The 22,120-nt window shown below is 38.7% G+C and overlaps 1 protein-coding gene across 1 annotated transcript in view; it reads left to right on the top strand.

Moving 5' to 3' along the window:
* The window catches only part of EXOC2 (exocyst complex component 2), a 729,898-nt gene that overhangs the window by 520,327 nt on the left and 187,451 nt on the right, over window positions 1-22,120 (top strand). The gene's annotated exons all lie outside the window — the stretch shown is intronic.

The following is a 22,120-nucleotide window of genomic DNA, read 5'->3' as shown; positions in this document are numbered from 1 at the left end:
TTAGCATGCAACTGAGCAATTCTATTTGCCAGGACTCATGAAATTAATAAATCTATGTTAGCACAAATTTCTATAGGTAATTTTTATAACATCTCTCAGTCATCTAAACAATACAAATATTAATGAAGTAAGAACAAGTCAGATAACCATAATCTATCCCTATAATGGTATACTACTTGGTGATAAGAAGGAAGAAGCTATTTTCTTGATGGCTCTCAAATATAACATACTGAGCCCAACCAACTCCGCTCAAGATTTGTACACGTATCACTCATTATATGAAAGAATGGAAGCAACAAAGCCTCTGTAATAGAAAGCAGCTAAGTGTGGCTTTCAATTTATGGGTGGAGACAGGGGTTGAATGAAATCCTCAGAATTTCCACATGGCAGAGTGATGGAAAGATTCTACATTGTGATTTTGGTTGTCTGGTAGACATTACATGATTGACTACATTCTTTCAAAATTCATCAACTTAATTTGTTTTACTTTGTGCAAATTATACTTCAATCAAGCTGAAAAAAACAAAAGGTATACTTAGGGACTACCCACTAACTAGCTCAGAGCCACACCCCAAATTTGGGGTGCACAGTTTTCAAGGTCCCACCAACACTGTATTCCTTTCTTCATGGTGGGAAGCATAAGACAGAGTAATCTGTCTTTTTCCTTTTGTGTTTATGTTCCAACCTAGCCCAGAAAACCAGACCCCTAGAAACATCAGCGGTGTACCAGGTGCCATAACTGTGGTAGAATTCACCCCCCACAACACACACACACTCTGCCATGCAAACGTTCACCAAGGCATCCAAAATGCTGGATAGTTTCTGCCCACTAGGTTTGTTAGTACAATGTTCATATAAGTGGTCACTTTGATGGTCCATGAGATATCAAAATAATCAGTTTCCCTCCACTTTCTTTTATGAGGTTCGGCAGAAGAACAAATGGAACCTTGACGCAGAAGAAAAATGATGTACTGCCTCTGGAAAGCAAATGGCGTGTGAGTCCTTTTGTTCTCAAAAAATGGAAAAAATGTGTATAGCATTTATTGCTCGCTCAAGTGCTGTCTCCCAGATGCCTGGAGTTATGGGGTCCTTTTCTCCAGAAAATAAATGAGTTCTAGAAGAACAGATGGTGTTAGCAGCACCCATTTAATAATATGTGATCAACAATAAAATACGGAACAACAGCCAACAATAGGATACTCCCCACCTCCCTTGGGAGCTGCAGAAATGGAAATCTTCATAGATGACACCATATCAACCAACTGAGCTAGAAATTCTGAAGGTAAAACTCAACTATCTGTATTTGAATGCACCCAACTCCAATAATTCTGATGTTCTGAAGCCTCAAAGTTTAAGAACAACCCATGGGTCATGGCCTTTCGTAAATAATTTGGATTTGGCAACAAACGACTCAAGATGAAGAGGGTGAGTAATTTGGAGATAATCAGAATTATCTTCCTGTTTCTTCCAAGTTTTTGAATCTTTCAAAGTCCTACAGGATCATATTCTCACTTTAGCTTTCTTTGTTTATTCTTTGTTTATTCATATACATGAGAAGAGGCACATAGCCAGGGACCTTCAGGTAATATTTTCACCAAAGACCAATATGTGGATCTGACCAGATATCAATTATGCCAAGGACCAGCTGTATCTACCTCTATAACTTATCAGCCCAATGAAGTAACTATGAGTTGACTGGTCCTTGATGGATATAGACTTGGGTCAAGGTCCATCATCACCTGGTCTTTTATGCTTCCACACTAACTGGAATATAGTTTTGAGTTTCTTTGAAGTTGGTATCAAATAAGCCCCACCAGGACATCTCAATATTCCCCTTTTCCTCTGTAGCACTCACCCTAGTTAATGTGTGTATTTCCTTGGAGAAGACTAGGAAGAAATGATAGATCAGACTTTTGGGTATCTTCCCAGGTCCTTCCTCAAAGAGACACGCTTTGTCCTCAATCTAGGAGTCTTTGAGCTACTTTCAGAGGTAGTTCTTAAAATATAACTCCCACCACAATGTTCTCTAGGTTTCAGTTCACCGAGTTTATAATAATATCTTTGATAGATCCACGAAATATCTCTTTGGTGTGCTGTTTATCAAGCTCATAGGTATTCATAAGATCAGGAACCCACCGCTACAGAGTCATTCTTGCCACTCCCTTTCCAGCTTCTTAGTTTCATTGTACCCACTTTGCTTTGCCAATTAAGCCTGATCATGGGCAGCATCTTCCAACATTATGTCTGGCCTGTAGATGTCAGACACATAGTTTTTTCAAAAATGTTAGCACTCCCTTGCCAGAGGAATCTGTTTGTCCAAGGAAGATTCCTAGGACTTGCATGGAAAAGGGCATCAGGGAAAGAGACAGGGACCAAATTACAAGGTAGATTCTCATGTCATAGCCTATGAGCCCATTTCTCCCATCTCATGTTTTGGGACTATTAGGGACTATTAGGACCAATGTGTAAGCCTCTTTTATTACGTTGGTTACCATTGAGTTTAGAATTCAATTATCCAAGGTAGTAGACTCATGATAGCCCATCAATTCTAAATCAGGATAGTACAGAGGCAAGCAAGCATATAAAAATATCATGAGTGATCAGGGCAATGTAATTAAAATTACATGAGCAATCAGAAGATACCCTGTGATTATTTTTAATGAGAATAGTAACAGATATGTCTAAAATTTACCTGTAAAATAAACAAATTGAGCAGTTGTTTTACAAAGCATAATTGTGTGTGTGTGTGTGTCTGTGTGTGTGTGTTTTGGGCCCACACCTGTTGAGGATCAGGGGTTACTCCTGGCTATGCACCCAGAAATAAATCCTGGCTTGGGGGGACCATATGGGATGCCAGGGGATCAAACCGAGGTCTGTCCTAGGCTAGTGCTTGCAACACAGACAACTTACCTCTAGCACCACCTCTCCGGCCCCTACAAAGCATAATTTTTTGACAGGAGTAAGAATCTTTTCTACCTGTACACAAGTAGAAAACAAACTAATCAATCAGACTAATATAAAAAAAAGAAAAAGCAGTGCTCCAAAGCCATGCATATTGCAGAGAAAAAAAGAATGTTTGAACATCACTAATTTATTTCCTATTAAATAAAATCATTACCATCACTATGAGTCAGCACTCTTACAACGTTTTACAAGTAGAAATTGCTTCCAGTTTCTTGTGTATTTTTTTTTCTGGATGATGTGAAAATTCTCTATATCTGGAAGATACATTTCATATTATTGGTGAGCTACCCTCATGAAAACATAAATAATAATAGTTATAGTAATACTATCATCTAACCGTGTTCCATGCTTACTATATGTTGAAAGCATAAGAAATCAGTTTCTTCTCAGTTATTTCATGCATAACTATTTTGTCTTGCTCTTTAAGAAAGCAAGTCTACTGAGAATTTAGTTGCATTTAAAAGGGAGGACAAAAGGAAAGAAAATTGCATTTGTCCACACACAGCAAAAGAGGATACATTTGCATGAAAGACTGGATTTTGTTTGTGCCCAGTACACGAAACCAAAATTAGGAAGAACTTAAATACAGGATGAAACTGTTTTAAAGCCATCTTGCATTTCACCACAGTAACAGAACACTATTCTTCCAGTTAATCCCACTGTATCTTTAGGTTGTCTAATCAGAGATTTCCACTCCCTGACTTAATTGTAAATGTAAACCAATCCCCAGTGAGCAACCATAATCCAAACTCTGCGCCATCTTGAAATTCTTCTCGGTACTCCTGGATCCAAAATCTCCCTCCCATCCCCCTAGAATGGCACTCACAGAGTGAGATTTGCTCACACAGGTTTGTGAAGACATGGGGGAAAGGTCACACTGAGCACTGTCACCAAAATTCTAAAGGACTCATGCTATTTCTCTTAACATTTTCTCTCACAACAACTACTTCACTCTGCCCTTTCCCTAGAAGACTTTCTTCTACGAAGTTCAGTTCTCACTGTGCATAACCTGCTCAGCATTTATGCTGGAATTATATGAAAATCTACTTTTTCTCAAGCAGTTCCCTTGAGAATTTCAATTCCAGGTACTCCAAAAGTGAGTTTGTAAAATTATGGGATTTGTCTGTTTCTACATCAGTCAATATCCACAGTTCCTTGAAGAAGAGTCCCTGTTATGCCAGACCTAATTTTATAAGGGCATTGAGTTGGAAAAATGGTAACCAGCTTCCAGAGGTGGCAGTCTTTAATGTATTTAAACTGCAGAGTTGCCTTGGTCTGGACCAGGAAGCTGAATTATTGATGAAAAGGTCCCTGAGTTTGAGGAGCTAGAGGTTGCCCCCTTACCCAGTTTCCCAAGAGAGGTTGAGTTCTGGTTTCAAAGGGGCAGATTCCTGAGCTGGTACAAAAAAAAATTAAAAAAAAAAAAAAGGTTGTGCTCTGCATTGGTTTTTAAAATGTCCCATTTTGCCACACTTAAAGCATTTTGCCTGCCCAAGTGAGTTAGGTTTTGAACCCTTTCCCCATTTGCCATCTTGGTTTTGGGGAACTGATCGGCAGTTTCTCTCACCCAGTGAGCTCCCTTACCACACCTTGGACAAAGTCCAGGTACTCTGATTGTGTGAAGGCCAGTAGTCTGATTCCCTGGAGTCTAGATTTAAATTGCATATGCTGTTAAGTGTACCCTGGCATGATATGTAATCAAGTCATTGGCCTGATTTCCTAGGGTCTGCACCTGTATTGTATACTATATGGCATTAAAGGCACAGCTGCGGAGAGTGAGGGCAGGTAGGCAGAAGTCGCAGGTATGGTGACAGAATGCCCAGAAGGATAATTATTTGAACCATTGATGGGTAGTGGGGGGATGATGGGGGGGGTTATTATAATAGCTGACATTTCTACAAGCATGTATACCAGTAAGACTGTAGTTCTCAGTAGAAATAAGGTTGAGTTCTACTTTCTTAGAAGACCTTTCCTGCTCAGTGCACATAGAATTGTCCTTTTTTTATTTTTAAAAAGAAGATTCTGTAGAAAATTTATCATCTGAACATTGTTTTCTGAATCTTCTGTTCTGAAGATACAAACAAGAATTGAATCTACATTCACCTTGATGGAGATATGAAGGTGGTGATTTATCCAATCTCAGAGCCAACAACAGCATTTTAACAGTAACTCGAGTCCTTTCATTCATGCCCTACATTTCCCACTTTTTCTGGACTCTTTTCCCAGTAACGACTACATTTTCTATCACAACTAAGTACTTCATTTTTATGTCCTCATCCCTTATGCTGCATCTTATCTCTAGAATCGCAAGCGGTTTCTATGGGAAGCCAATTGCAAATGGGCATATATTTTGTGTGTCTTAGAAAAATTATTTTTTTCTTTATTTAAACATCTTGATTACAAATATGATTGTGATTAGGTTTCAGTCATGTAAAGAACACCCCCCTTCACCAGTGCAACATTCACACCACCAATGTCCCAAATCAAGACAGTGTGTTGTTCTCAAGTGTTGACCTCTGATATATGTCAGTGACTGATGTCATACATTTCAAAGCAAAACGCAGCTCAATATTGCCTGGGCAAGCCAGGCATGTAAATTAATTCAGCCATAAAACCTTTCTTTAAAATATTTCAAGGAGGGGGGCTTTTGGCAAGTAGATGAAAATACAGAACAGCATAAGTATTTCAGGCTGTTAGAGCTACTCACTACCATCATGTGTATTACTGTTATGACATTGATGAGCCTGAAAAGTGACTCTTGGGGGTTGGTAGGTTCTTTTAACGTGTTTGTAATATAATTGCTATTATCCTTCATCCATCACACTACTGCTGGAAAAAAAAATAAATTTGTAGACAGGACAGATCTTCCAGTCCCATCTTTGATCCTCCTTCTCTCCTTGCTGTCTTCCTGTCCTCACAGACTTGTCTTTCTGAATATAGAGTCAAATAGATGTGAGGGTGCAGACATTAGACCCCTGTTCTTTACAAAGTGATGAATTTGACCACACCTATGGAAGGATGACATTTTAAAACACAGGTGACAATTGGTCAGCAGAATGGCATCAAATTCCTCCCCAGAAATTTAAAGTTGCAAGGGAGTTGGTTTTGTTTTGATTTTTTTTTAAATACAGAAAACACATTCAAAATATAGTTGCCCGGGAGGAGAGGGCTAAGATTGGCATGAAGGTAAACAACTGGCAAATTGTTCATAGCAATGAATTTATGCAGTGGCTTTTCATTCCAAAACTTTAGAAATTAGAGACTGTTCACCAGATGTTGTCCAAAAAAAAGAAAGAAAGAAAGAAAAGAAAAGAAAAAGAAATCCTTCCCCCCCTCACAAATTTCACTACTAAATTGCTAAAAGGTCTACTCTGGTAAGTTCTCTTTTAGCTGAAAATGTCTGTGTCTTGTTAAATGTTTATTGAATAGTGTAATTACAGTGCTTTTGCTGTTAAATGATATTGACATTTTTGAATGAAGTCTTTTTTTTTTTTAATTCAGGGCAGGATGTCATGTGAGCATCTGGCCACAACCTTCTGTGTAACAGTGACACAAACAAAACCCTTAACCAGTGTCTTCATGTCTCCTTGTTCTCCTTGGTTAGCTTTCATGCTATGACTCACACTGGAACACAGGAAACCAGGAGGGCTTTGTCACTTATCATGGAAATGTTCAAAGCAAATCCCTCTCAAGCTGGTGACTGCTGAAGATGGATCAGTTGAGCCATGAAACAACTATTCTTTGGGCAATGAGGCAGCTGCTTGGTTTATATTAAGTTATTGGAGAGAGAGAGAGAGAGAGAGAGAGAGAGAGAGAGAGAGATTTTTAAAAACTAGACATAATATGATGGGCATTTGTTATAATATTGGCTAAACTTTAATATTTTCTATAATAGGGTTTGGGGACACTCACAGATTCCCAGAGGGTTAGAAAATGAAGATGGCATTGTTAGTTTCTCATCGACTTTTTTCTCTTTAGAGAGGATGTTTCCACTGAAAGAATCTTGTCATTTTATATCTTCTGAAACTGGCCCTCCGTGTGCGGTCAGATTAGAGCACAGGAAAAGGAGCCAAGGCGCCGTTGGGCCACTGTTTCCAGTGCCTTTCTTTCTTCTCTTTCCCACTTCCCCATGTGTAATGGAAGATGACAGAAAGTTGGCTCCCCTGTGTCCTGAGAACTCTTTATTAATTTAAAGGCAGAATTTTGATTTATGTGGAAGAGAGACATTACATCTAGCCCCGAGTATTTCACAAGGCATCTTCAAGGCAGACTTTCCCCCTCCTCTTTTAGCTGTTAAAAATGAGATTTAGATATCAGAGCAAATCCACTGGGATCAAAGGCAAATATCTAGCACCATCCATATATTGACATGGCAAACCAACAGTTCACATGTCACTTCCCGTCATCACAACCCAAGTCAAGGCATCCACTCATCTTACATTCCCAGAATGAATATTGAAAATGTCCTCAGTTGGCCAAGTCTCAGGGTCCTGTTTGCATTCATGACTTAAAAGCAGAGTCAGGGACCAGAGAGTGAGAAGATAAGAAACTAGCTAGGGAGACTGATTTGGATTCTATCTTAGGTCCTGCGTATGTTTGCCTGAGCACTTCCAGTAGTGATCCTTAATGACAGAGACAGAAGTAAGCTCTGAACACAACGGTGTGTGCCCCAAGATACCCCCATAAGAGCACATTTGAAGATATCTGTGGAATAATTATTTGTGACCAAAAGATCCATCTCTGCTCTTTCAGGTCAATGCTCTTTTCAAGTAGAAGACTTCCTCAGTAAATGGGAAATTTCACATTCTCAAGTCCTAACATAGAGCCTTATGTCAGATGAATGAATAAAGATGTTGAGGAAAGGAGCACTATACAGTTGTAAAAGATGGAATCATGCATTTCACTGCACTGTGGATGGAACTAGAGGGAATAATGAAATAAGCCAAAGGGAGAAGATTAAATATTGGATGATCTCATTCATCCGTGGATTATAAAGAGTCAAGGGAACAAACAGTAAACAATGATGGCAACTTTTGACCTTAGATTTGAGCCTGATTTCCAAGCAGTGGAGAAAGGATGAGGGGTGGAATGAAGATCATACTAGAGGTAACATTGTGGCCATGGAAGGGGGGCATGGACACTCTGGTGATGGTAAATACAGTAACTTTGAACATCAATACCATAAACTGAAACACTTTTTTACCACATTATCTAAACTGTAGTCTAAATTTTTAATAAAAGAACTGAACTACATACATGATAGAATCTGACCATTTTAGATAATTATTGACCTAAAATTTGACCTGAGGATGTTAAATAAACCATAAAAAGAAAAGATTCAGTATCAACTATGCCAAAATCTAAATGGCATTTATATAAATCAAGATACCCTTCAACATAATGGAAATACCCTTGCAGTGAGGCTAAATGGGTTAACTCATTAAAAAAAGACACTATGAAAAATCCATTTCTATAAGCATTATGGACTCATTTAATCTATTCATCCTGCTAAAATGTCTTCCCCTAGAGTTTTCTAGGGATGAAATGATCAGCTATTATGTAATAATGTCCTACCTATATGAGAAAATCAAAACTAAAAGAAAAAATGAAGTTATCTTTGATCAGTTCTATGGCAAATCTCATGGGAGGTGAAACAGAATTGGAACCCCTTCTGGGATAAGAAGAAAATGTAATAATCTACTATTTTCATGAAAGACTAAAAATTTTTAGGGTTGGCACCTCACTCATCAATATATCCATCAATCTATCTGACTAAGCTACATTTATTCTTTTTTAATAAGTTAAATGTGTGCATATCACTTATACAGGTAGATGAATTCTTATATGTATATGTATTTCTGGAACCAACTTGATCTATTTTTGTTTGTTTATTAGTTAGTTTGTTTGTTTTTGTTTTTAGGCCCCAACCGGTGACCCTCAGGAGTTGCTGCTGGCTATGCGCTCAGAAATCGCTCCTGGCTTGGGGGCCCACATGGGACACCGGGGATTGAACCACGGTCCATCCTAAATTAGTGTGCGAAAGGCAAACACCCTACTGTTTGCGCCACCCTTCTGGCCCCCGACTTGATCTATTTTTAAGAGCAAAAACAAAGAACACTGTTGCCTTCCTTGTGTACCTACCCAATAACTGCTCCCTCCTACACCAAAAATAAACACTTTACTGAACTCCAGCCTTTTATATTAGCTTTTCTGTTCTCGGGATTAAAAATAGAACTATATAAAACATTGATTGCCTTCTTCAAAATATTATTTTGAAATTTTATCTTGCTATGTGTCCTACAACTTTGTTCTTTTTATTGATGTTGAGTATTTCATTGAATAAATATATCAGAGTTCATCAGACACTTTCTTAGGACGGGCATTAGCATCAGCTCAGAGTTGGACCATTATGAATAAAAATACTACACACATTCTCTGCATGTGTTAGGGTGGATCAAAATGCTCATTTCTGTTGGATAGTACCTAAAAATAGGAATATGTATGTTGAACTTTAGAATATACTAGAAAAGCAACTTCTCCAAGTGGCTACACAAATTTATACTTGTAGCAGAAATGTTATTTTAACACAATTTTTAAGCTTTTAAATTTACTTTATTTAAAGAGCATGTGTCACATGATCTACAAAGTTGATTATAATGCATGTGTTTCCAAATAAGTCCGAGCAAAATTATTTAAAAATAAAGAACAAAAAGGAGAAAAAGAAGAAAATATAAAATAGTAAGAAGTACAGCAACAAGCAAATTTGTGAAAGCCATGAGTTTTTTTCAATGCCACCTTGAATAGAATTTATATTATATCAAAATAATATGATAACCATAGTAATAATAATAATAATTTCTTCTACATTAAGCACAGACTTTGTTTCAAACTAGAGCATGAAAAAAACTTTACCATTTTATTCAAGATCCCTCACACCAATGTTTCATTGAATTTTAATAAGAATGTGTAGAAGAAACAATATAATTATAAGTTTTTAGAACTTCTAGAGGCCAGGGAGAAGGCTCTAAGTATTAGAGTAGGAGTTCAGTGTTTAAATCTCAAAACAACATGTGTGTTTGGGGGACCAAACACAGGCCAAGTTCCAAGTGCCAGATATGGCCCCAAATCTAAAACTTTAATTTATCTTAAAAGTAATAATGTCTGGGGCTGGAGCGATGGCGCAGTGGTAGGGCATTTTCTTTGCATATGGCTGACCCAGGATAGATGGTTTAATCCTCTGGAGTCCCATATGGTCCCCCAAGCCAGGAGTGATTTCTGAGTGGATGGCCAGGAATAACTCCTGAGCATCACCGGGTGTGGCTCAAATACCAAAACAAACAAACAAACAAACAAAATCAATCAGGAGGTATGCTGGAAGACTAACTGCATTGGGCAAAGGTCAAACTATATTGACTTTCCTTGCTCCTTTCTTTCTGGCCTCTCATTTATTAGGACTTTTACATTTTATGTCCAGAATTCCAAGTTTGATGGGGTAAATATTGGACCTGTAGGTGAACCAAATGGATTTTTTTTTTTATGAGGAACCAAGAACAACTCACAACCGCAGACATAAATCAGGTTAGGCTCATAAAGAAAGTAATCTGAAAATGGAAGTATGGAAAATATTTGCTCTGAAGAAATCCCCACACAAAAACAAGCAACTATATGCAGGGTCGAGGGCATCTAAATATGGGCTCAGATTAGAGATGGTTTGAGTCTGGAAAGAGAGTTCAAGGGGGAAGTTCTTTTAATTGCTGATGCTGATGTGGTCAGGACCCAGGTTCAATCATTGACGCACAGAAAGTCCCCTAAGTACTGCCAGGGATCATGTCTCTAGTTACCCCTAGCACCACTGTGCATGCCCCAAATCCTTGGCTTTCTGAGTTCCCACTATTAAAACAACCAAGGCAAGAGAGTTGCAGTGTGGGAAATCTCCAAGGTCAGGGGAAAACCCAAGGTCCTGCAGGGGCAATCCCTTGGGCAAAGCAGTTTAGGTCTTTTTGAATATAAGTGGGCAGCACAGCAGGTCTAGAAAAAGAGAGAATAGAAGAGTTTAGATGTATTAAAAAACTGACCAAAAAGAGAAGAGAAAGTGGCTAAGGCTTTGTGCTGTAAGGTTGAGTGCGAATTGGCTCTGTGAATGATTCCCCCTTTGCTTGTGATGGGCCTGTAGAATTTTGATGTTCTGATTGTTTACTTAAACCAGGATCTCTTTGGGGGAACCTGAGTGAGGAACCAATATTGTATTGACTAAATGGCCGGCGTAGGACTTCACTGAACATAGCCCAGGAGACTCTAAAGCTTGGAACCTCTTTGATTGTTGGGTATGTGTTCGTGTGTGTATGTGTGTGTGTGTGTGTGTGTGTGTGTGTGTGTGTTTGACTCTCTGTGACGACTCCCCATTGTTTGTAGGTCAAAATCCTACAAAGTCTGATTGACTTTATTGTGGCAAATTGCCATAGGTGAAAGAACTCAGAGATAAGAACATCTCATCTCAAACAGAGAGGAGAGACTAGAGGAAGAAATACTTCCAAGTAATATTTCAAAGCTAGACAGTGTTCTTTGAAATCTCTCCAAAATATCTGCCAACAATATAGACCCTTCTTAATTAGTTCTGTGGAAATCAGTTTACATTAGGAAGGGTAAATCCAACTATGTCTTTAGTAAAAATGAGTGTTTTGGTAACATTTCAGGGTCAGAGAGAGAGTGCAGGGGTGAAGTTGCTTGCCTTCATTGCAACTAACCCTGGTTTCATTCTGACCTCTACATATGATCCCCAAACATCACCAGAAGCGATCCCTGAGCCTGATCTCGGGGATCGCTGATCCCTGAGAGTAAGCCGTAAACACTGCTGTGTGTGACCCAACCATTCTTCCAAATAAATAAATAAGCACTTCTTACCAAACAAAATAAATTATTTTCATTATCTTCTGCTTTAATTAGGACTACTTGGCTCATTTTGTACCAGACAATATTAGGAACTAAGATAAAAAAAATTAAAACTTATGCTGAGTAATGCAACTTTATATTCAGCTTAAAATATTTCCCAAAAGGTCATTTAATAAAACAAATTGATAGCAAGAAAAAGAAGATTTTTTAAAAAGAGACCCCAATTTATAAATCCCAATTACTTGAGCAATAATTCATGTCCCCAAATACAAGTCATCTGTAGAATACCAGAAAAAAATTCTAGATATTAAATTAAATGGACCAAATTCTCTTAAATTACTTATGGTTTTGAAATAATTTACTCATTTACTTATTCATGCATTTTTCACTCCAAAGTATTATTTGGGTTATTAATTATTAACTTTAAAGTGAGTTGATAATATGCCAGACACATAAATAATGACTGGAATTATAAGCCTACAGATAAAAGACAATCTATTCAAAGTATTAAAAAATAGAATTCCCTTTTAACAATATTAATAGAATAAAAGTTCCTTGTTACATTTGTAGAATGTAATTATGGAGTGGAAAACACATTGAATAAAATTTTTGTAGAGAATGTGTCACTCTAAACGGCATTTCATTTCTTCCTTCATAAATTTCTCTCAAATATTGCCCTAGATTCTATTCACAGATGGAGTTGTTAAAATCTTCCCCAGTGAGTTGGCTAATATATCTGGATATCAATCAGTATACTAACAATTGCCAGAAGAAAAATACTCTTTATTTGAAAGAAATTCTCCCCGTCCAAAAAAAAAAAGTATTAAAATTACCTGATTGGCTGGAAAGATTTTAAAATGGTATTTCAAATAGAAAGCTGAAGCTGTTCATCTTCTACAAAGCAAACTAGGAAGCAGAACACTATAGGAAGGAAGAAAATCTGGCAGCAGAGCATAAATCATAGAAAAATACCTTGAGAAATCAAGGTGACCGCAAGATCTATTTAGAAATGAATCTTCTTGATGCTGGAGCAATAGCACAGCAGGGAGAGGATTTGCCTTGCACACAGCTGACCCGGGTTCAGTACCCTGCATATGATTCCCTGATCCCTGAGCACAGAGCCAGGAATTACCCCTGAGAGCCACAGTGTGTGGCTCTCTGAAATAAAAAAAAAAAAAAATCTTCAAGCTTCAGTGCTTAACAATGAAAGTGCATCCATTGATCCCCACCCTCCCACTATTATGTTCTTATATAAATATACACTTGTTATTTTGTTTTTGGTTGGTTGGTTGGATTTTTACTTAAGACACAGATCAGAAGTTGGTGTGATCACCTAGAGGACATTTTCATTCTGCACACAGAGCCATGTTTTAAATATTGGCTTCCATTCCAAGAGTCACAATGTATAAGATGTCACTTAGAAATCCAGTTACTTGCACTCTTAGCTAGGCCTCTCCAATAAACAATTGCTGTTGTTTTAATGGCAACTGGTGTGCAATTCCTAAGGATACTGGGATATTCCTTTTTATGCTTCCTTTTGAAGCACTCCAGAAGTGAGGGACATTATATATAGGCATCAAGCAAGTAGGAAATATTAAAAGATGCTACAAGACTCAGAAGAACTGGGGAGATTCTCAGAGGTGATCAGACAGCACTGGCACAGGCTAAGCCACCGAGTACTTGGAAGATGCCTCTCGATGAACCAACTATGGCAGCAAGAAAATTCAGAGGAATTTTAATACCTATGGCTCAACTTATTGAGGAAGGTTGGATATAAATTGGCTATAAATTCTGACAGCAAGAATACAAGAGAATTGCAGCTTGATGTCTATGAGAGAGATGCAGACTAAGACCTTGAAATGCATCCAAAAAAACATCTAGAGTAAGAATGAGCAAGGGCAGGAAGACGTTTGCAGGAGAAGTTGGCAGAGTGGGGCCAGAGGGCAAGTCAGAAGCCAAATAAAGAAGAAAAGATGGTTGGAAAATTATGTTCAGGATACAGAGGAGTTCGCACAAAATGACAGCCATGTTTCTCAAAAGAGTCCCTCCATTATTTAGATGAGACATGAGTGAAAGCAAAAAGCAATAATAATAATAATAATAATAATAATAATAATAAAATTAATAATAATAATAATATGTCCTGGTTCCAAAGAATCTGGGTGATTATTTTGATCAGAGATACTTTTCTCCTTAACTTGGTCTCTCCATGTTTATAAGATGGTAACTAGCCACCTTTGAGGGGCATTTCTTTACTAACTGCAATTTTGAATACCCAAGAACTGAACTGGTTTGTTCCAGAGCTTGTCACATGACATTAATCAAATGCCAAACTGATCCCATTTCTGCCAGAATTCAGACATGCTGAAAGAATTGTGTGAATTTACTTAATTTCCTAGCTTTAGATTTTATTTTATTCTATTTTTATTTTGTTTGTTTTTTGGGTTACACCTGGCAGCACTCAGGGGTTACTCCTGGCTCTACACTCAGAAATCACTCCTGCTGGCTCGGGGGACCATATGGGATGCCTAGATTCAAACCACCATCCATTCTGGGGCAGCTGCATACAAAGCAAATGTCCTACCACTGTGCTATCTTTCTGGCCCTACATTTTAATAAATGTAAAAAAAAAAAAAAACGTGCTCTACCAGTTTCAGAAGCGAACAAAACATTTCAAAATGACAAAGGTCTAACTTGAGGTGGAAATTTGACTTGCAGGATTTATTTTTCTTTCCTCCACCAGAAATTTTCCCAGACTCCTTCTAATTAGGAAGAACAGAGAAACCAAATAGTTAATTAGATTGCTTTGATGCTGTCATTAAATTGGCACCAGAAAGAAAGAAACTTACTATTTAAAAAATTAGGGGTGTGTATGTTGGGGCACTTACATTTCACTCAATACTCCTCTTTTTCTAACATCTAGAAAGAAATTTAAACCTTGTTATTTATTTCTAGAACATTCAATTCAAGTTGCTGCACTGAAGCTTCTGTTTTCTCCTTCATTATGTTATAATGAGAGTTATAGCATCCATAAATATGAATGTTGAATCAGAAGCCAAACATTCTTTGCAGGTAGGGTTGGGAAAGAAACAGGGACACAGTGGCGGCTCAATTCCATGATTTTCTTTGCTGAGTTCTCCTTTGTAAAATATGTGATTTCAAAGGTAAGAAGCCTGCCCTGGTGGCTCTCCATTATAAATTCAGTCAGTGCTGAGGAGGAAAAGAAGAAAAAACATCATTTGAATGAGTGACTGAGCATGTAAGGAAGGAAAAGAATTTCTCCAGAAGCCAGAAAGATAAGAAAGTTCTTATCTACACAAGTCAGCAGCCTCTTGAGTCAGGGATTGCTCTGCCTTCAAATCTATGCCCAGTGCTGGGAACCTAGATTGTGGCATTTAGGGAACCTCCCCCGAGAGAGAGAGGAAACAGAGCCAGGAGCCCAGTAAGCTAAAGATTCCAGGAGAGCCAAGAGATGTAAACTAGAGATCTCTGGTCTCTTCTGGTGTCAGTGGGTGAGATGTTGACACGTTATTATCAATTGCATGGTAGGTGCATGGGGATTCTCTTATTATTTTTAATTCTTCCAAGTATATGCGCATCGTGCTCATAAAAATTATTTCTGTTTCATGGGAAATTCTTTTGCTGAACTTAAGACCAGGTAAAAGAGCTGAAGGATCATTTGAACTGCAAAATAATCTTCGTGAACCACAAAACTAGCCCAGTTTATAAGACAGAAATCAGAACCTCTAAAGCTACCATGGGAGACACGATTTAATAACATTTCATGGACACTCTTCTCTGTCTCATCTCCAAAAGACTGAATTGGAAAGTGCAGCAAAAATAATGAAACGTGGCTCATTTTTTAAGCAAAGGCGCAATTTTGTCGGCCAGTCACTGTCTACTTTCTTTCTTACCTTGTCACTGTACAACAGAGGCTCCTCAGTAATCTTCAGCATCATCTGAGAAATGACTTGAAAGTTTTAAAACATCAAAATTCATGCCCTTCTCCCCTGTTAAAGCACGCAATTCCAAAATAGGAATTGCCAAATCTTTTGAGGCATGGCCTTTTGCCACAAAATGTGTCCAACTTCCTACACAACAGCTCTGAAGGAGCCGATGTTTCATTCAAAGATCAAGAACTTTGGGAAATGTTTGAAAAGAATCTTTTGCCTTCTCCTTGCACCCAAAGAAGAATTCTTCCCTCAGTTCACAGAGACCTACAGAAAAATATAAGTGCTTGAAAGAATAAAGTTTCCAATTGCTCTTTGGAGTATTCAATAGATGTTGTGATTTGCTATTTCCATTAAATTCATGGAAAATATGATCTGTGCACTTAGGTATCCTAGAATAAATGAAAAGTACAGAACACTTCCTGAGGCCTTCTAGATGATGTCTACTCTTTGATGCTGTCTGTAATATTGCAATAAACAGGGAAAGGACTATTTTTTCCATATTCTCTTTTTATTTTCTTCAGATCTGTACTGAGATGTGGGATTATGTGATAGTTCCATGGTCCATCTTTTTGAGAAAACTTCATACTATTTTCAAATCAACACACCAACTTACCTCTTCTTAACAGGAATGCAGAGCATTCCTGTTCTCCACAAGTCAACTTTTGTTTTGAATATCCTAACAGAGGCTAGAGAATTTGTCTCATTGCTGCTTTGACTTGCATGTCTCTGATGATTAGTGATGCCCTGGCCCTCTTTCATGTACTCATTTGGCCACCTGTCAATCTTTAGAAAAATTTCTTCAAAAAAAAAAAAAAAAAGAAAAGAAAAGAAAAGAAAAATTTCTTCATTATTCCTCCACCTATTTTAAAATGAAATTGGGCGGTTGATTTATTTTTATGTTGTTGTGTTTGCTATAGATTCATATGTGTTCATTATCTATTTGGGGGCTAGTAATTACTCATCAGAGAAGTGATTGGCAATCATACTATATTTTTTTCTCATGTTGTTGATGGTTTTCTTTGCAATGAACAACAACAACAAAGAGTTTAAGTTTGCCATAGCCCTGGTGGTTTATATTGACTTCGGTGACCTTTGTTTTTGAAGTCACTTATTTTAAATAATGCTGAGAGAGAAAAAGTTACACTCAAGAACCTTGAAGGGAGAAACAAGTCTTGAGTTGCTGTCCATGAGATCAACCCACACAATAATTAAGAGCATCCTCAGAAATCCTGGAACTTCCATGTGTTGTTGCTAACTCAGAATAGGTAGAGCAGAATTTGTAGAACAATTCAAAATTTTTTCTCATTTGTCCACTTTTTTTTTTTTAAATAAAATGAACCTTATGGGAAAACATCCATTATTTCCTCAAGATCTTTCCACAACCTTCCAAACAAAGTTTCAACACCAACTCCCCAAAGAAGAAAACCAAGACTGAGAATGTGTCAGAGATCAGTTAGCAGCTGCCATTCTTGGGTGACTTTCCACACTCTGTTTTTTCTCTCCATTAGAAACCCTTAAACCTACAAGTTCTGTTCATTTCTCCTGGTGAGAGATTGAATTATTGGTATTTTCTGTGCTACATGTTCACTACAGGAACGATGAAAGGCAATTAGAATCACAATTGAGAGGGACGAAGGCGTGTGGTGGCGACGATGAAAGTGAGCAGCTGAGGAGCAATGAGTGATGGCCTTGGAGCTAAATGGGTTTGCAACACCCACCAAGACAGACACCCGCACTCCACAGAGTCACTGCTTGATCTAAAATATGCTCCATCCTCACAGATGAGCCCCCAACACCCCGAGTCCAATAATTCTATTTTAACATTATCTTTTCATTGCACGCTCAGTGATAAAATGTTAGTGCAACGTTGACATTGGAGATTAAATTCTTTGTACACTTTTTTATTTCTTTCAATTATTGCTGCAGAAATCAAGTTATGCGGGATGATTCGGACTGAAAAATAAATCTCCTCTTACACTCTGACTTCATCCAGAACTCAAGTCCCACATTGGGTTCAACAGCAAATTAATCAAGATTCAAATCTTTTAATACATTAGCTTCTTACTTGGATCCATTTCACTATTTACATGGTTTTATAAATGATAGTACTCAGGATTGGTTGAATGATATTTACAGACAGAAGCAAAATACAGCAAAAGGTGTTACTAAAGAGTCACTGCTCAGTCTTGAAATGGAATCAAAATTATGTATGTGCTCATCAGGCAATGCCATCTATCCTGGGGAATTCAAGATGGAGAATAACAAGATTGGTTATCATTCAATCATGCTATTTACTTGAACTCAAGATGCAAATTTAATCTTTAGATATCGCCTTGCTTCACAGGCTTGTCTATATCTTTAACTAATAAAGCTAAACTTATGTATATTCATTAGAATATATGAAAAGTTGGACTAGAGAGAAGCTCAATGGACTGGAATACATGACTTGCATATAGGAGGCCCAGGTTCAAACCAGGTACTGATTACATAAGTACCACCAGAGTAACAGCTTAGTAGAGATGAATTTCTGTGTATTGCCAGATGTAACTCCCCTCAACTAAAAGAAATCAGTAAAAATCATCAAGCATATCAAAAATGCAATAATCTCACTTTTAGCTACTATGTCAAAGAAGGAATACAGCATGTACAATGTCAAAAATCTGGGTATTCCCACTAGAGTTTCATGATTTTTGTCATCTCTGTGATACTTTTGCACTTTTCGTGCTAAACCCAACTGAATCTTATAGGTGTCACAGAGTCATACTCCAGCCCTGTCCTGTCCTCTTATTAAATTTTCTCTTGCTAATATGTTTACTTTACTTTAAAATTTTTTATTTTATCAAAGCACAGTCCTTTACAAAGTTATTCATAGTTGGGTGTTACACATAAAATAGTCCAGAGCCAAGACTTCCCCATCAGTGTCGACTTTTTTCCACCAGTGTCTCCGTTGTCCCTCCATTTCCCCACCCTCATTCCCAATCTGCCGTCTTGACAGGCACCTTTTTATTTTTTTTTTAAATATATTTTTTATTTAAGTAGCATGATCATATTTGGGTTACAGTCATACCAGAACACCCCCCTTCACCAGTGCAACGTTACCCCCTCCCCCCTTCCCATCCCCTGCCTGTATTCGAGACAGGCATTCTACTACAGTAATTTGTTTTTAAGTTCAGTAAGTTGTATTTTTTTCCTTAAAGGATAAAAGTAAAAAAATATAGTAAAGGTGTGATAGTGGCAATCACCGTTGTTGGCATAGGTCTAGAAAAATGGGGAAAATGGAAAAAAAATCCTTGACCTGATTACTAAAGGCCTCACCACAGAAGTTTATTGGCATAAGACAGACTCTGGGTTCCAGGCATACTAGTCTATCCAACTCCAGTCATTCTCAAGGTCCCGGTGAAACTTTTTTACACTTTAGCTATTGTTGGTATTAGATTCTTATATTTAAAGACTCTGGGTTCTGTGCATTTCTTTCATCTATGTCAGGCTGATGTGGAGCATCCTCTAGTGGCAGGCACCTTTTTAAATTGGATTGTTAAAATCTAGGTCTCATATTAAGGATTGATTGAGAGTTAAATATCCAAAGCACAGATCAACAGCACTGAAAGCACTAGATCCTGTCACTCCTGAGTAACACCTTCCAAGGGCAAATGCTTCTTTATCTTCCTCCTGAGTAATTACATCCAAGAGCCCGTTCAATGGAGTCATTTATTCATTGATTGAGTATCTGTTGTGCTTGTTCTCTGGGACCCATTTGGGGGAGCTGGAAGTATAAGGACTAACTGGGACCCAGAGCCTTCAGAGATTACATTCTAATAGAGAAAAGAGTCTAGAGAGTGAGCACCCAAAAGTGAGCCAAGACAAAGTAAGTGAGGAACTAAAAGATAACTGAAGGAAGGGATGGAGCAGCAAGGAAAGTGTATGAGTGAGAGAAATATTTGAGTGGCCTGTCAGGTAGCAAGGCCTGGGCCTCAGGTATAGAAGGTGAGAATGAGTCCAGTGTTGCTTAAGGAGTCGCATAAAGGTGGGGGACTCCCTGGGGTAGAAGATGCCTGAAGGCCCACAGGGGTCCTAAGAGGAAGCAGGGACTTTCTTTAGCCCTACAAGAAGCCCTTGGAGAGCCATCTGCAGGGGAACGTTTGGGGTGTGTGTGTGTGTGTGTCTCTATTCAGAATCATCACTTGGGTTCTAGAGGCCATTGAGCACTGTGAAGGGAGATGTACAGGGGCATCAGGTAGACTGGCAGGTCAATTTTAGTTATATTCTCTATAGACAGAAAATGCAACAGTTCCTCCTTAGTACAGACAGTGTCTCGGTCTACCTCTGTGTAATCCCTGAGACATGGCCCAAGTTCTGGGCTGGGTGGATTTCTAATGGCGTGGTTCCTTTCCAAGCCTGTCTCTCTTTCCTCAGCACAGTTTCTTATTTTGATTTGGGTTTTTGTTTTGCTTTGTTTCTACTTTGTTAATTTGAGGGGTTTTTTTGGGGGGGTAGGTCCCAACCATTGGTGCTCAAGGCCTACTCCTGTTCACACCTGGTGGGTCTAATGAAGACTCCTGTAGTTTTGGGAGTCAAACAGATCTGCTGCCTGCAAGGATAGAGCCTTATCGAAAAAAAAAAGCTTTTGTTGTTGTTTTGTTGTTGTTGTCATATTTGTCTATATGTTTTCAGCCACACTCACCCAGTGATGCTCAGGGATTATTCTTGGCTCTGTACTCAAGAATCTCTCCTGGTGGTGCTCAGGGGATGACATAGGATGCCAGAGATCGAACCCAGGTTAACCACATGCAAGGCAAGTGTCCTCCCTGCTGTACTATCTCTCTGGCCCTTCCAATGTCTCTTAAAAATATTTATAAACATTTACCTAACACACTTTTTAATGATCCCCAAAACCATATGATATAAACATTTCCTGACCACACATCATAATTTATTTCCAAACATATTTAAAGATAGTTTAAAGATATATTTTCATGGCTCTTATATCCTATTATACAACCCCCATAAGGTTTTGATATACATACATTAAAAACTGGGGATCATTGATTGGGTTGCCTTTAGACCAGCCCCTGCAGGAGTGAAAAGTAGGTACGACAAATGCCTCATTGCATCTCTACAAATAAGTGAACTCACAGAAACATCCAGCTCTTGTTCTTGCTCCCAGAAACCACCAGCACCAGCAGCTCTACTGTCAACCTTCAGCAGGCACTGCCTCAGTTTACCTTCTGCCCTCCTTGCCCATCAGAAGGACCGAAATCTCAGAGGCAGTGCCAACAGAGTATACAACCAGGGTGGCTTTCTCTGAATAATTCAGGCTGCTCCGATTCACCGTCCTGGCAGGCTTCAGCCCTTGTACTTTTGCAGGTGAAATAACAGCTGGGACTTTCCAGAATTTTCCTCGTCAAAGAAACGACATTTGGGTTGGGGGGAGCATAAAACTAACACAGGTGCCCCAGCACGCTGACCAAGAATAAACAGAAGCACATGTTTCCGAGACTTGCTGGAGACTCGGGCGTCTTAAAAAAAAAAAATGCTACTTGAGAAACAAGTGCTTGGCTGTGCTCTGCAGACCGGCTCACACCCGCTTCCCAGAGAGGACCCAGCCCGGGGTGCCTGCCTGGCCCACCTGCATTCCCTTATCTCGTTTATTATGATGAACTGTTTCCCCAAACACTTTGGGAGTTGGGAAGAAAGAGCCAGCTTGTGACCTCTGCTTTCAGTGTGGTCCTGCCAGGAGGTCAAATGACTCTCGAAAGGTCCCTTTCGTGACATGGTATGTCTGAACTGGTATTTTCCTTTTCAAAACAACAGTCCTTTGGGGAGCCTCAGGAGAGGATATTAGGGATCATGTTTGAATTTTTTCTTTTTAAAGCGAACACTGGAACTTACTTTCCTTTCCTCCCCTCAAACTCTATCCCCTCCCCATTCGCTTTGTCTTTGGGGAAGAAGTCCTACGGGAATGTGGGAAAAAGAAGTTGGAGCATATTGAGTCCTATGAACATGACACTGCACTCTCTTGGCCACATGCCAATGCAACTGCGATTGGAAAAGGTAAAGTCCTTGTTAGGAGTTGGGTCCTTCGGCACACTGCCTACGTGAGACAGGTGTAGAGGATGTTATTCTCCTGTGAAAACAAAAACATGTAACATATGAGCAAAAAACTTCTCCTAGGCAAGTTTCTGAGGAAGCTCTATGCTGTCTTCCCTACTCAAAGTCAAGGGCCCTCTAGCCCTCAAAGGTTCTTTATGTTGTGCCTTTTAAGGTGGAGGAACTTGGGCTGTAGGGTTGTGGCCACATCACTGTTCCTGGCTCTT

Source organism: Suncus etruscus, chromosome 18, assembly GCF_024139225.1.
Source record: "Suncus etruscus isolate mSunEtr1 chromosome 18, mSunEtr1.pri.cur, whole genome shotgun sequence".
Lineage (NCBI taxonomy): Eukaryota > Metazoa > Chordata > Mammalia > Eulipotyphla > Soricidae > Suncus > Suncus etruscus.
This window is presented reverse-complemented; position numbering and strand designations above follow the sequence as displayed.